The 12,729-nt window shown below is 36.4% G+C and overlaps 1 protein-coding gene across 21 annotated transcripts in view; it reads right to left on the reverse strand.

Annotated features, from left to right (window-relative positions):
* The window catches only part of MAPK8 (mitogen-activated protein kinase 8), a 135,587-nt gene that overhangs the window by 46,638 nt on the left and 76,220 nt on the right, over positions 1–12,729 (reverse strand). For 4 of the 21 annotated variants that reach the window (XM_063638071.1, XM_063638076.1, XM_063638072.1 and 1 more), the window contains one exon: positions 2,270–2,378. The exons of the other annotated variants lie outside the window; for them this stretch is intronic. The gene's annotated coding sequence lies outside the window, so the exon portion shown is untranslated. The remainder of the gene's footprint in view (positions 1–2,269; positions 2,379–12,729) is intronic. 21 annotated transcript variants of the gene reach the window in all.

Raw genomic sequence — 12,729 nt, forward strand, 5'->3', positions numbered from 1 at the left:
AGATAAATGTAGGAGTTGTCATTGTTACTGAAGCAATGAGAGACGAGTTATTCAAGAGTAGTCGTTAAGTAAAAAGAGACCTAAGATTCAGCTTTATAACAACCACATTTAATGAGCAATTGGAGAAAGATAAGCTGACAAGGAAGCCACAGAAGATGTAGCCAGAGACCTAGACAGAAAACAAGGAGAACATACTGGAGAAGCCAAATGAAGACAGTGTTTTAAAGAACAAAATGGCTAATAGCATTGATTGTTACAGAGGTGTCAAATAAGCCATTTGAGTAGAGTGAACGCAGTAGAAGCTAGATTAAAATGAGCTGACGTGTAACTGGGAAATTTATAAGGAAAACTGGATATAGCTACTTCTTTAGAGAAGTTTAACAAAGAAGACCAAAGATGAAATAGATAAAGAGGAGTAAATGGTCAAGGGAGGATAAATAGATTATATATTATATATGATATAGCATAGTATAACACATATAACGTAGAGACAACCTGAACATGTTTATATGCTAACAAAAAGGATCCAATAAAGAGGGGAAGAGTGAGAACGGGGGAATGAGAAAGAAAACAGGTTTCTCAGATAGCATATTATTTCCAAAAAGGAAGAAAAGAATGGGATCCAGAGCACATGTGTGGCCATACAGATGGAGATATTAGTGTGTCACTGCCATAAAAAAGTACCATCAAAAGACTGAGACAGAAAGTGCAATTTCCAGGTGTGATATTATATATCTATTACATATTAGATAATAATAACATATACACAATTCTACATATTGTATATATAGAGAACATATATATAGGTTTTCATCCACAGCTCCTGGCTCTTGACTCCCATATACCTTGTTACAGTCTTTTGTTATGATGTTGGGGTGCTTTAGGCCTCAGAAAACAGAATCTCTCTCTCTGATTTTCCCATCCTCCTTTCACCAGCTCAAGGCAAGAGTCTAATCTTCCCCTGCCTTTCTGACTGCAGGTCATAAGACTCTCATTTCAGAAAGGGTCCTGTCCCACACCCTTGAGAAAGGAATGCTGCACAGAAAGGCTAAGCAGAATCTGGACAGAGAGGCTTGTGGGTTTCTCCACTCGGCCTGTTAGTATTAGATTATACCCTTTTTGTCCAATCCCATTTCCACATGGTTATCAATCATGCCTATCCAATAAATCTCCATGAAAGGCTCAAGAGGACAGGGTTCAGGGAACTTCTGGATAGCTAAACACATGGAGGATTCTGGAAGATGGTGTGCCCTGGGAAGGTTTGGAAGCTCTGTGTCCCTTCCCCCATACCTTACCCTATGCATCTCATTATCTGCATCCTTTGTAATATCCTTTATAATAAACTGGTAAAGGTGTTTCCCTCAGTTTTGTAAAGCTGCTCTAGCAAATTAATCTAACCCAAAGAGAGGGGCATGGGAACCTCAACTTGGAGCCAGTCAGTCAGAAGTTCCAGACTTGAGACTGGTATCTGGAGGCAGTGGGAGGGGACTGGGCCCTCAACCTGTGGGATCTCATGCTATCTCCAGGTAACTAGTGTCAGAATGGAATTGGAAGACACTTAGCAGGTATCTGCTGCAAAACTGATCACTTGCTTGGTGTGTGGGGAACTCCCCCTACCCAACATTTGATCACATAAGTCTTCTGTGATTGTTGTGTTGAGAGAACAGAAAAAAAGCACTTTGAGTTTTTCCACATTCACCAAGATAAGGGCATTAAGGATACTGGTGAGATTTATAGAGGATGCATCTGATATACTGATCTCTCCATCATGAAGCTTGAACAGCAAGAGTATGTGTGAGAAGGAAATGGCATGGTTTCTGATGACTCATTTCCCTACTTAGGAAGCCTTCTGAGATTAAAAACAAAGGAACTCTTGTTATAGAATTTAGATGTAACTGATTAAAACATATGAACAAATATTTGCATTATTATCCCAGTTAATAGATGGAATAATCTGAGGCTCAGAAGAACTAATGTGCAACCAAAAGTATGGAAATACTGAGGTTCAGCTTTAACTTCCAAATCTCACCTGTCACTACTCCTACAGCAAGAAGACTACAACCATGTCAACATAGCTAAACTACCATCCCCCAAACTCCGATGTATCTCATTTGTTCATTTCCCTTTCATGAAATATTTTTAACACTCTGTTGTATCTATCCAAATTTTGTCTAAGACTAGCTTAAATGTGATCTTCATAAGCCTTTTCCATTCAAACCAGCTCTAACCTAAATTCTCATTTAAACTACTTTGCTGTATATTTACTTACGCAGATTTTATTATCAGACTGTGGTCTTTCTGAGGACAGTGGCTGCATCTCCTACATTTTCAGATTTCCAAAACACTTAGGCTCTTCACAGAGTTAGAACAAACAACTGCTAAAAAAGTTAACCAAAATGTAAATCTTTTAAAGTAACAAATCACTTAATAAATTGTTTCATGTGTCTTTACCAGTGTTTCTCTTTATTAGTAAAGTGGGGGGCTATCTTAGGTTTTTATGACTCAAGGTTTGCTTCTGTGATATCTTTATATATCAGGCTGACCCCCCGCCCCCCACCGTCCGTAAAATGGCTAGGCTGTCAAGCCTGAACGTAGAAACACACAGGTTAAATTAGTTACATAAAACATACTTAAGGAGAAAAGAATAAGTTCAGTGCAACCACACAGCCAAACTTTAGAGACCCTGGAAAATAATTCAGGTAATACAACAAGGTTCAGAATTTAAGACAGCTCTAATCATCAGGCAATCCTGACAATAAGTCACTGAGGTAACTTAGAGCCTATCTATTTTTACTTAACCTGGTTCTGTGGCTACCAATAGACCTATCTATGACAGTTAATTTTATGCATCAACTTGCCTAGGACACAGGGTGCCCATATATTTGGTCAAACACTATTCTGGGTGTTTCTGGGAGGGTGTTTTGGATAACTTTAACATTTATATAAATAAACAGACTGAGTAAAGCTGATTGTCCTCTGTGATGTGGGTGGGCCTCATCCAATCAGTAGAAGGCCTGAATAAAACAAAAAGGCTGAATAAGTGGGAACTCTTCCTGCCTACCTTGAGCTTGGACATTGGTGTTTTCCTGCCTTTAGACTCAAACTGAAACATCAGCTCTTCCTAGATCTTGAGCCTACTGGCCTTTGGACTGAAACTACATTCGGTGTTCTGGTTCTCAGGCCTTTGGACTCAAACTGGTGCTACACCATCAGCTCTCCAGGGTCTTCAGCTTGCAAACTGCAGATCTTGGGACCTATGAACCTCCACACCCACGTGAACTAATTCCGTATAATAAATCTCTTAATACAGCTCCTCAGAGATGTCTTACTTGACTAGCCTATCTAAATTCCCCTTTAAGCACACTCTCTCCCCTCAACCCGCTTCATTTTTCTTCATATCACTTACCATTGCTAACATTCTAGTACATGCTTATTATCTGTCCCACTCAAACCCAAGTTCCATGAAAACATGAATTTTGTTCTGTTGATGAATAAATCACCAGTGCCTTGAGTAGTACCTGGCTAACAACAGACATTTAAAAAAGTGTTGAATGAGCCAATGAACAAGTGAACAAACTGTTATTTTAAATTCCCATTATGAATTGCCTGTCTTTCTCCTCTCAAGGAGTAGTTTACAGGAGAGAAAGAGAAAGATGATTGATCTTATTATTGCTGTTTATGCAGTTTTCATACCAGGCCACTTCATAAGCCATTAGCCTTGGGCCAGAGGCTTGCCCTGGTCTAATCAGTTATGGACAAAGTGGCAGAACCACATGTTACAGGATCCGCTGAGTAACTGCTCCTTCAATAGGCAGATAATAACCTTTAAGGTGAGTGCTCATAGTGAGCACTATGAGGTTAGCTCTAACGAATGAAGTCTCACTACTTTCAGAATATAGTAAGAATTTCTTGGCCTCAACCCTAACTCACATCATTTTCCTAAAAGAGCAATAAGCTTAAATTTAACTTCACTCCTTATTAGCCCTCAACTGGCCTTTAGATCAGATCTCAGCTGCCACCATGCAAATGCATCTATTTCAGTTCTAGGTATTCTCAAAGTTCATTTTTCAACTATATTTTAAGTAATTAATATAGAAATAACACTATGTCCTGCACTAAGAAGGCCTATTCTAACAACAGACTTGTCTACAATTTAACCAAAAGTAGTAGAAACAACATGTGAAAACACAGGGTGCATCCTAGGGTAATCTCCGCTTCCTCCTTTCCCCAAAATAAACTATGGCTGACTAGCCATTTATGTCTCTCAGGACATATGCTTTTCTTCTCTCCTTAGGAGACTGCCTACTAAGCGGCGTGAATGAAGTGCCCAATCTTGGACTTTATGGTTCCTCCTCTATACTAAGGTAGTAGAGCCATATGAAGAGTAAGCCAGCCCAGGTCTGAGCATGTACTACAGGCCCTAGACTGAGACAGCCTGTTTCAGTCACTGCTGACACTAGCACCAAATAAAGAAAACCAGAATTTTACTCCCATTCTTACCTGGGCATATTATTAAAGAGAAATTATTTTGTAATCTCACAATTGAGATTATATACTGAAGAAACAGGTAAGAGTGTGGGTTATCTTCTTAAAACTGGGGAGAACATGCTAGAAAAGAAAAAGCTCTAGAAAGAGAATGTCTCATTGGTAAGTTTCCAGTTAACTGTCCCATTTTTATCCTCTTAAAGGGGTTTTTACATTGATTCCCACAGCAACCACCAGCCTAGAGAAGCATAGTACTTCCCTCTCTTTCTACTTTAGTTGAATGAAGGACTTCATACCAAATCTCTTCCTTTGCCTCCTTTAATAGAGATGAGAAGCGAGATTCTTAAAAGTGATGTTACTAAAATACCAAAGCAAAAGAAAAGGTAAATAATGAAAACTACGATAAAACAAAGTTTTATCATAAATCTACTTAATGGCTAACCTTATAATTTAACCAACTGCTTTCAGAAGCTATCTCACAAAAAGGTGAGGCTAACAGCTCCTGAAATTCTCACAACAAATACACGATTACTAAGAATTAAGATTCTAGAGTTTATTATTAAAACAAAGTAAAGCTGGCAGGCAAGAAGGAACATTTTAGAATTCCCTACCTATACCATGTTTAAAGCTGAATGAATATACAACACCTGTATACTTTCCTTTTGCCTTTCAGTCTAGCTTAGTCACTCTCCAATTTAAATGTGCGTAAGAATTAATGCTCAAGAGTGTATATGTACACAAAAGATTTCATATTGGCTTTTATGAGTTGAGGAACTTTCGAGGGTGATTCTGACTTTGGCTTTACACACTAACTTTAGACTCGAGCCCAGAGTGCACAAAATTCCACTCTTCCAAATAATCCACAAAACTGACATAGTCAAAATTACCCCGAAAATCTCCTTAAATCATAATGTAACATTTAGTACAATAACATTCAGGGCCATGATTTTATTTAAAGTATTTACACTATATATGACATGCTTACCCGATGGGAGACACATACAAACTAAGAGAGAACAGCAGATTCTCATCTGCAAGGGCATAAGCTTCCTAGGATGGGCAGAATTGTCTGTACTATTGAAACTGTCATTTTATCTGTCAAGATATGTACAGCTGGATATGCAAAAGTTAAATTCATGTATAATAAAATGTCACTACCATAAGCATTTTCAAAATGACGCTTCCAGGAAGAGGTTATAAGCTTATAAAAATATATAATCTTATAAAATCTTATACAATTTTATAAAAATTAATCTGAGCTCTTTCCAGATGATTCCCCTCTATATTTAAGATTCTTCTTTCTCCTTCTCCCTTTTCTGTACTACTCTCTTATAAAGAAGAGGTTACAGTTCTACTCCCACAGACTCTCTGTAATAAAGTAGAGGGCAAATCCTTTAAGCATTAGTATAATTAACATGTTTCTTTAGTTGCCCATGAGTCCAGAAAAAAATTATTACAGCCAAGAGACAACTTTGTTTGTCCTGGCCGCTTCATTGTTCTTTCTAGCAGGTATACTAATCATACCTACTTTGCCCTCTCTTCTAGGAGAATCTGACCCCCACCCACAAAGGGGAGAAGGAGGCCTGGTTAGTAGTTCTGCAATTGGGTTTTTAAAGACCTATTCATAAAATAGATTTAATTCTTAATTGAGCTTATTTGAGTAGGTTTACTACATTCTAACCACAAAACGATGCTAAGACAGAAATTGTCTCAACAAGAAACTGTCCCTTAACAATTTCTACATTTTGAGGAGGATGGATTTAGCTAAATAGTGCCAGACATGAAATCAGTAAGCTAATTCAGAACTTGTTTCCAAGTCATTCAGACATTCAAGTTATTTATTAAAGATCACAAAACTTTACAGCTGTATCCTTGGCAGTAAAGTAAATACATGTTTCTGGCTACTTTAAAATATACATATTTCAATAGAGATGAGGTCTTGCTATATGGCCCACTAGCCTTGAACTCCTTGGTCTCAAGCAATCCTCCTGCCTTGGCCTCTGAAAGTAATGGGATTACAGATGTGCCTGGCCATTTTTGGCTACTTTTTAAACAATAACAAATATAAGTAACAGAAATGATATGGGTATGATATTACCATAACACTTCAGTGAGCTGGTATCCAAGATTCTAAAATTACTTTGTATTCAAAATGGTAAACATCTCAAAATATTACAAAGTTGGCTTCTGGGCTTGCTCAGCTGCATGTAGATTATTAGTGTCAGTAAAGCAATGTCAATTTTCACAAGGACATTCAACTGAATAAATAGGTCATCTATTTTGTAAGAATATACTATTTCCCAAGGTACTCAAAATATATTTTAATTTTAAATCTAAGAAAAATTGATACCCATAAATTTCCATAAAATTTTTATGAGTTTTTACACAAGAAAGAATGCTGAGCTTTAAAGGCACCTTTGTACAGTGTACTACTTGGGTTAAATCTTTGCCTATCCAAAAAAATTGGTTACATACTGAAAAAACTCATTCCTTGACAAGACTGAAATCCCTGACATTTTCTTCTAACTTTTGCCAAATCTTTCACTAATAAGACTCCCAGGCTGGCTCATAAGAGAAGAAAATGCTGATCACATTCAACCACCACAAGACAATTCCTAAAACTGCAAATTAAGAATAGCAAATGAAAAGTGTCCCTGATGCATTTTACAGATAATTTTTTCATATTAGTTGATACCACATATAATTATTGCTAGTTTATCTTGCTAGCAACGTAATTATGATCAGATTTTTTTTAACGCAAGGTAGTTTTTAGAAAAAAAGATTCCATGGCAAATGGCTTTCTGTAATTAAATGTGCCTGCCCCCAGTAGAAAAAAAAATAATCACTGAATTTTAGAGTATGTTACAAATGATCTCAAAATCTAAAAGCTCAGCAAGATGGGGCAAAAACTGCTATTTCCATTTGATTATGATAACCAAATATGACAAATCTAAGTTGAAGACTTGCAAGACAAGTAAAAAGTTTAATTGTCCAGCTAATGAACCTGTATCAATCTCCAGAAATAGCTTCAATTTTATGCTCTATCTCATCTTCAAGTTGTCCTTCACAGGATAAGACCTAAAGCCTGGCCAATTAAAAAAAAAAAAAAAAAGAAAAAAAAAAAAAACAAAAAACAACTCATTTTTTACTACCAACAAAGTAACAACAAAGACCAGAAACTAAAAACAAAGATTTTTTTCTGTATAAATCTGTGGCAGACACTAAGTATTTCTCATCTAATCATCTCTTCCTCTACAAAAGGGATTTAAAATTTTCTGGAGTGGTTCAATAACATAACATATGAAAAAGTTCCTGAAACCATTTGAAGGCAATTTAAAAATAACATGACTGCCCGACATGCTAGGTAGCAGAAGTGAGAAAAATGGCTTTTTTGTGGTTTGGGTTTTTTGATTCATGAATGTCAGCAATGTTAACTAAACATGAGGGTTATGAAAAACAAACAAACAAAAAATCTTTTGCTCTATGGAATTCGAGCCCCTTTAAATTATCAGGCCCACAGAGGCACTTAAAATGTACAGTAGTCATGTCTCACTCCCCTTTGAGCTAAATAATTACCTCTTGAAGCCACATGCTATGGAAGCTCTAGACTAACTGACCCCAAGTAGTCATAAAATGCCACATACACTATAGTTCAACAATGTATAGACAATAGCCAATGTTATTTCTGTAAACCAACAAGAATTTCTGATGAATAACTTTTTGCAATCAATCCCTTTGCTGATTCATCCTTTTTTTCTCTAAAAATATGAGCCTCTCTTCTGTTCTCTGGAGCACTCCCCAAGGCCACTTGGAAGTGTGTCCTAGGCTGCAGTCCTCAACCTTGGCCCAAATAAATTATCTATATTAACTATGCCTCAGTTTCTTCCTTTTAGGTTGACATTTCTGGCACTGTGAGCAGGATTCACAGTAACCCACCCTTAGCCAAGTCCATCCTGGACTTGGCACCTGGCCAACTGTGAACCTCTCATGTTCTTCCAATTCCAAGATAAATTATTAGACAAAAGTCCTACTAATAATCTGGACCTATACCACTTTGGTTGAAGGTCTACATTTTATTTGGGCTGTTCTTTCAAACCCTCCTTTTTTAGAACAGAGGTCTTTAACCTGGGGGTAACCCTTCAGGCTTGCTTCTTTATCAGAGCTATCCATGCTGAGTCCACACATGAGAATTATGCTTTTTTTTTGCCCTTTTCCTTAATGGGCTTTCCCAGCTGAACTCAGTAATTTTAAGCTAACAAAAGTGAACATAAAAAGACCACCCATTCAACAAAATCAGTGTCCAAAATACAGCTTTCTGTCATTTAGTTGGCTATTTATAAAATAAATTTACATCTACAAAAGAAATCTTCACTTGTAAGGGTCTTTACCTCACTGTACCTGGAGAGGGAGTGCTGAGTCACTAGAAACTTACCATTGGCTTACACTTACATAAGTCTTTGGTGAAGGTGCTTTTCAGGCCATCTTGACTATTTTTTTCAGACTGTCTTGCTCTGTCGCCCAGGCTGGAGTGCAGTAGCATGATCTCGGCTCACTGCAACCTCTGCCTCTCGGGCTCAAGCGATTCTTCTGCCTCAGCCTCCCACGTAGCTGGGATTACAGGTGCCCGCTACCACACCCGGCTAATTTTTGTATTAGTAGAGACAGGATCTCATCATGTTGGCCAGGCTAGTCTCACTGGCCTCAAGTGATCCACCTGCCTTGGCCTCTCAAAGTGCTGGGACTGCAGGCATGAGCCACAGCGCCAGACCAGGCCATCTTGTCTTAACTGGCTTTTAATTACATCCTTCTTCCTTGGTTTGATTTCAGCTCTGGACTTTTGAGTTATATATTTTTTCTACATATTTCACGTTAAGTGTCATCCCTTTAGAAGAACGTAACAACTACTTAGGGCAATAAAATGGGTAACTGGAAAATTAACAGTCTAAAAGAGAGAAATGTATTTAAATTTGGAACAAAAGGAGCAAACAGTGCAACTACAAAATGAGAAGGAAACTACTGAGATTATAAAAATACACATCTAACAATTTTTTTTTTCAAAACCAGGACTAATGAATGGCACTGATGATACCCTTTAATGCCCAGCTGGAGTTCACAGTCCCTTGGAGAGATAAATCTTATCATGTCTTTGAAAGGTTAACATGCAGGGAATTAGCCAAGCAGCATTCCAGCTGAGATAAGACCTAAAACAGAGTTAAAATTCTTTAGAACAACAAAAAATTCCTTTCTTTGGTTAATATCTTTAGCTCAGGAGAGAAACATTTATAAGAATTGGAATTATTTTCAATTATTACAATATTAATATGACTCTTGACCCTTTAGGGTACCCATTTGTTACTGATCCTTTTCCCTTCCATGAACAGCTTTTGATTTCCTGTCGTCTTCTGTCTGCGATCAGCTGAAACCCTAGAGAGTATAGCTAAGCAAAAATGTGGATTTGCACCTTATTTGTGGCTACCAAGACTTTCATTATTTAAACTGTCTTTGGGGTGGTTCTGGATCTTGTGAGGGCTTGCTTTGCACTTCTTTGGAGATGCCTTGTGCATCCTTGGTCAAGTCATAAAAATTTTTCTTAATGCTTATTGGTTTTGGTGAGTCACTTGGAAAGGTACCTTTGGTTAAAAAGAAAAAAAAAGTCAAAAGCCAGGAATATTGGCTGTTTATTCCAGCTAAAATCTGTTAAGAAATTTGAAAATATTTTTTTTCTTTGAAAGAGGTCTATAGCCAGAAATTAGCCTAATTAAAAGCTGACATTCAGGCTAGCTATGTACGTACATAGCTATGTATATACATAGCTAGCCTGAATGTGTATATATGTATATATACACACAGCTGTATATATATAGCTAGCCTGAATGTCATATATTTATATTATATATATTTATATATACTTATATATATTTTTATATATACTTATATATAATATATATATAAAATATATTATATTTTTTTTTGTAGAAGAAAGGCCTTTCTGTTTTACTCTTTTGGATTCTGTTAAGATTTTTGCCAAAGATAACGTAAAATTGAATTGGCCTTTTGGAAAGCTTAAATTCTTTCTCTGTGCTTGAAATATAAATTTGCTACTTGTTATTTAAAACTTGGTAAGGGCTTCAGGCATATACAATAAACCTGAACTTGTTCTATTTATGAACTTTGAATCCAATGTCCTTTTAAAATAGCGAGTTTTACCTGTCTCATGGCTAGAATTTTTAAATCGAAGCTATGAAATCTTCACTTATGTCTGTATTTTTGTGTATATATGTGTACAGATCTGTTTGTATATTGTATACATGGTACCAAACAGACAAATCAATGCTCATAGCTTAATAATCCCAAATATTTTTCAAGTTAATGTGACTTTAGTAATCTTTGAGAAATAAAATTAGCTTTTTAATTGCTGGTAAAATAAAATTAGAATGTCTTCAGACTTGTCAGTTTTAAACATAATCAGACATTTTTGCCTGAGTCTGCTGGTCAGAAAGGTTTAGGCTTTGTCTACTAGATGTCTGAAGCTCATAAAACTGTTGCTTCTGTAATATATTTGATGCTCATTTGACTTGTCTGTGAGCTTATGTATTAGACTCTTTAGATTCTGGACTCTAACAAGTGAGGACTGGAGACATAGGTGGTACTCCCTCTGGCCTGGCTGTGTCTCCTTGCTATGGTGGGAAGAGTCAGACATTATCTTCACAGTTCTGTCCTCTGTCCTGGGCTCCATTATGGGTGTCTAAAATCAGGACCCAGATAGGCCCTGACCCTTCATAATCATACTTGGGTGCCACCTGGGTATTTGGGACTCAGTATGACTGAGGAAGACATTAGGAAGGGTATCTGTGTTGCAGTTTCAAAATTCTTTTCAATAGTTTAAAGTTTTAAAGTCATGTTAGGTTTAATAAATAGATAATCTTAAAATGTTTGAGTCACTTCTACATACATTAAGATACAAAAACATTAATTATTAGGTATGTTTTAGTTTACATAATTTGGTATTTTGTTTTTACATGGTATAGAAAAGCTAAATATATTTAGATCTGTTAATAATATTTAGATCTGTTAATAAACAAAAAAAGTAGGTATAATTTATATTTTATAGAAATATCTTTCTATGAAACCACGAAATGATTTGTCTACAAATACAGACATAAAACAGTTAACTACTAACTTCCTAGGTTTTTCACTTGAAATTAGAACTACTAAGAGTTAAAACTGTAGTTAATATATGTAATTAAAAGTACTAGATACATGGGAAACACTTTTGTATGCAAAGTATACAAGGAAAGTAGGATGTGTTTTTGGTGAAGAAAGTTATACAAAAGAGAGGAGGGTGTGAGTTTTGCTAAAGGAAAAGTAATTCTGTCTAGTTTAGAGATTATTTAAAGATTGTTTCAAAATTTACATGATACAGCTAAAACTAAAAAGTTGGAGAAAGAAAAAATAAAATTGTAAGAGGTTATAAAAGATTCATGAAAATCTTATCTGGTCAAAGCTGACTGGGATCAGATGGATCTGTTTATTGTAAGATTTTATTAAAATTAGGTTTAATATTAATAATATACTGATACAAAGGTAGGATTTGGTTTTCTCTTTTGAACAAGATTTTCAGGTGGTGTTAACAGGAGATAGTAAAAGGTTTTGTTTACTTTTGAGTAAACTACAAAAGAAAAGGAGGGAGAGAGGGAAAGAGAGAGATTTTTCTTGGGCTCACGCTGCCTTTATTAGGTCTTATCTGGAAAAGTGAGTCTTTGATGGAGTCTTACTCTTTGATAGTCTCCTCAAACGTACTCTTTGATGGAGTCTCCTGCTTATCAAAGAGCACAGGTTTTGACTTTTTAAAAATCGCTGACTTATCACTTTGTTTAAATGATTGTTTTACAATGATCTGTGATCCTATTTTAACACTGAGCATTTCAAACCTTTCTTATTTTGATATCTACTGTTTTATTTATATTTATTTATTTATCTTTTAGATGGAGTTCTGCTCTGTCGCCCATGCTGGAGCGCACTGGCATCATCTTGGCTCACTGCAACCTCCTCCTCCTGGGTTCAAGTGATTCTCTTGCCTCAGCCTCCCAAGTAGCTCACATTCAGGTGCATGCCACCATGCCTAGCTAATTTTTTTGTACTTTTAGTAGATATGGGGTTTCACCATGTTAGCTAGGCTGGTCTCGAACTCCTGACCTCAGGTGATCTGCTTGCCTCAGCCTCCCAAATTGCTGGGATTACAGG

Source organism: Symphalangus syndactylus, chromosome 4 (genome assembly GCF_028878055.3).
Source record: "Symphalangus syndactylus isolate Jambi chromosome 4, NHGRI_mSymSyn1-v2.1_pri, whole genome shotgun sequence".
Lineage (NCBI taxonomy): Eukaryota > Metazoa > Chordata > Mammalia > Primates > Hylobatidae > Symphalangus > Symphalangus syndactylus.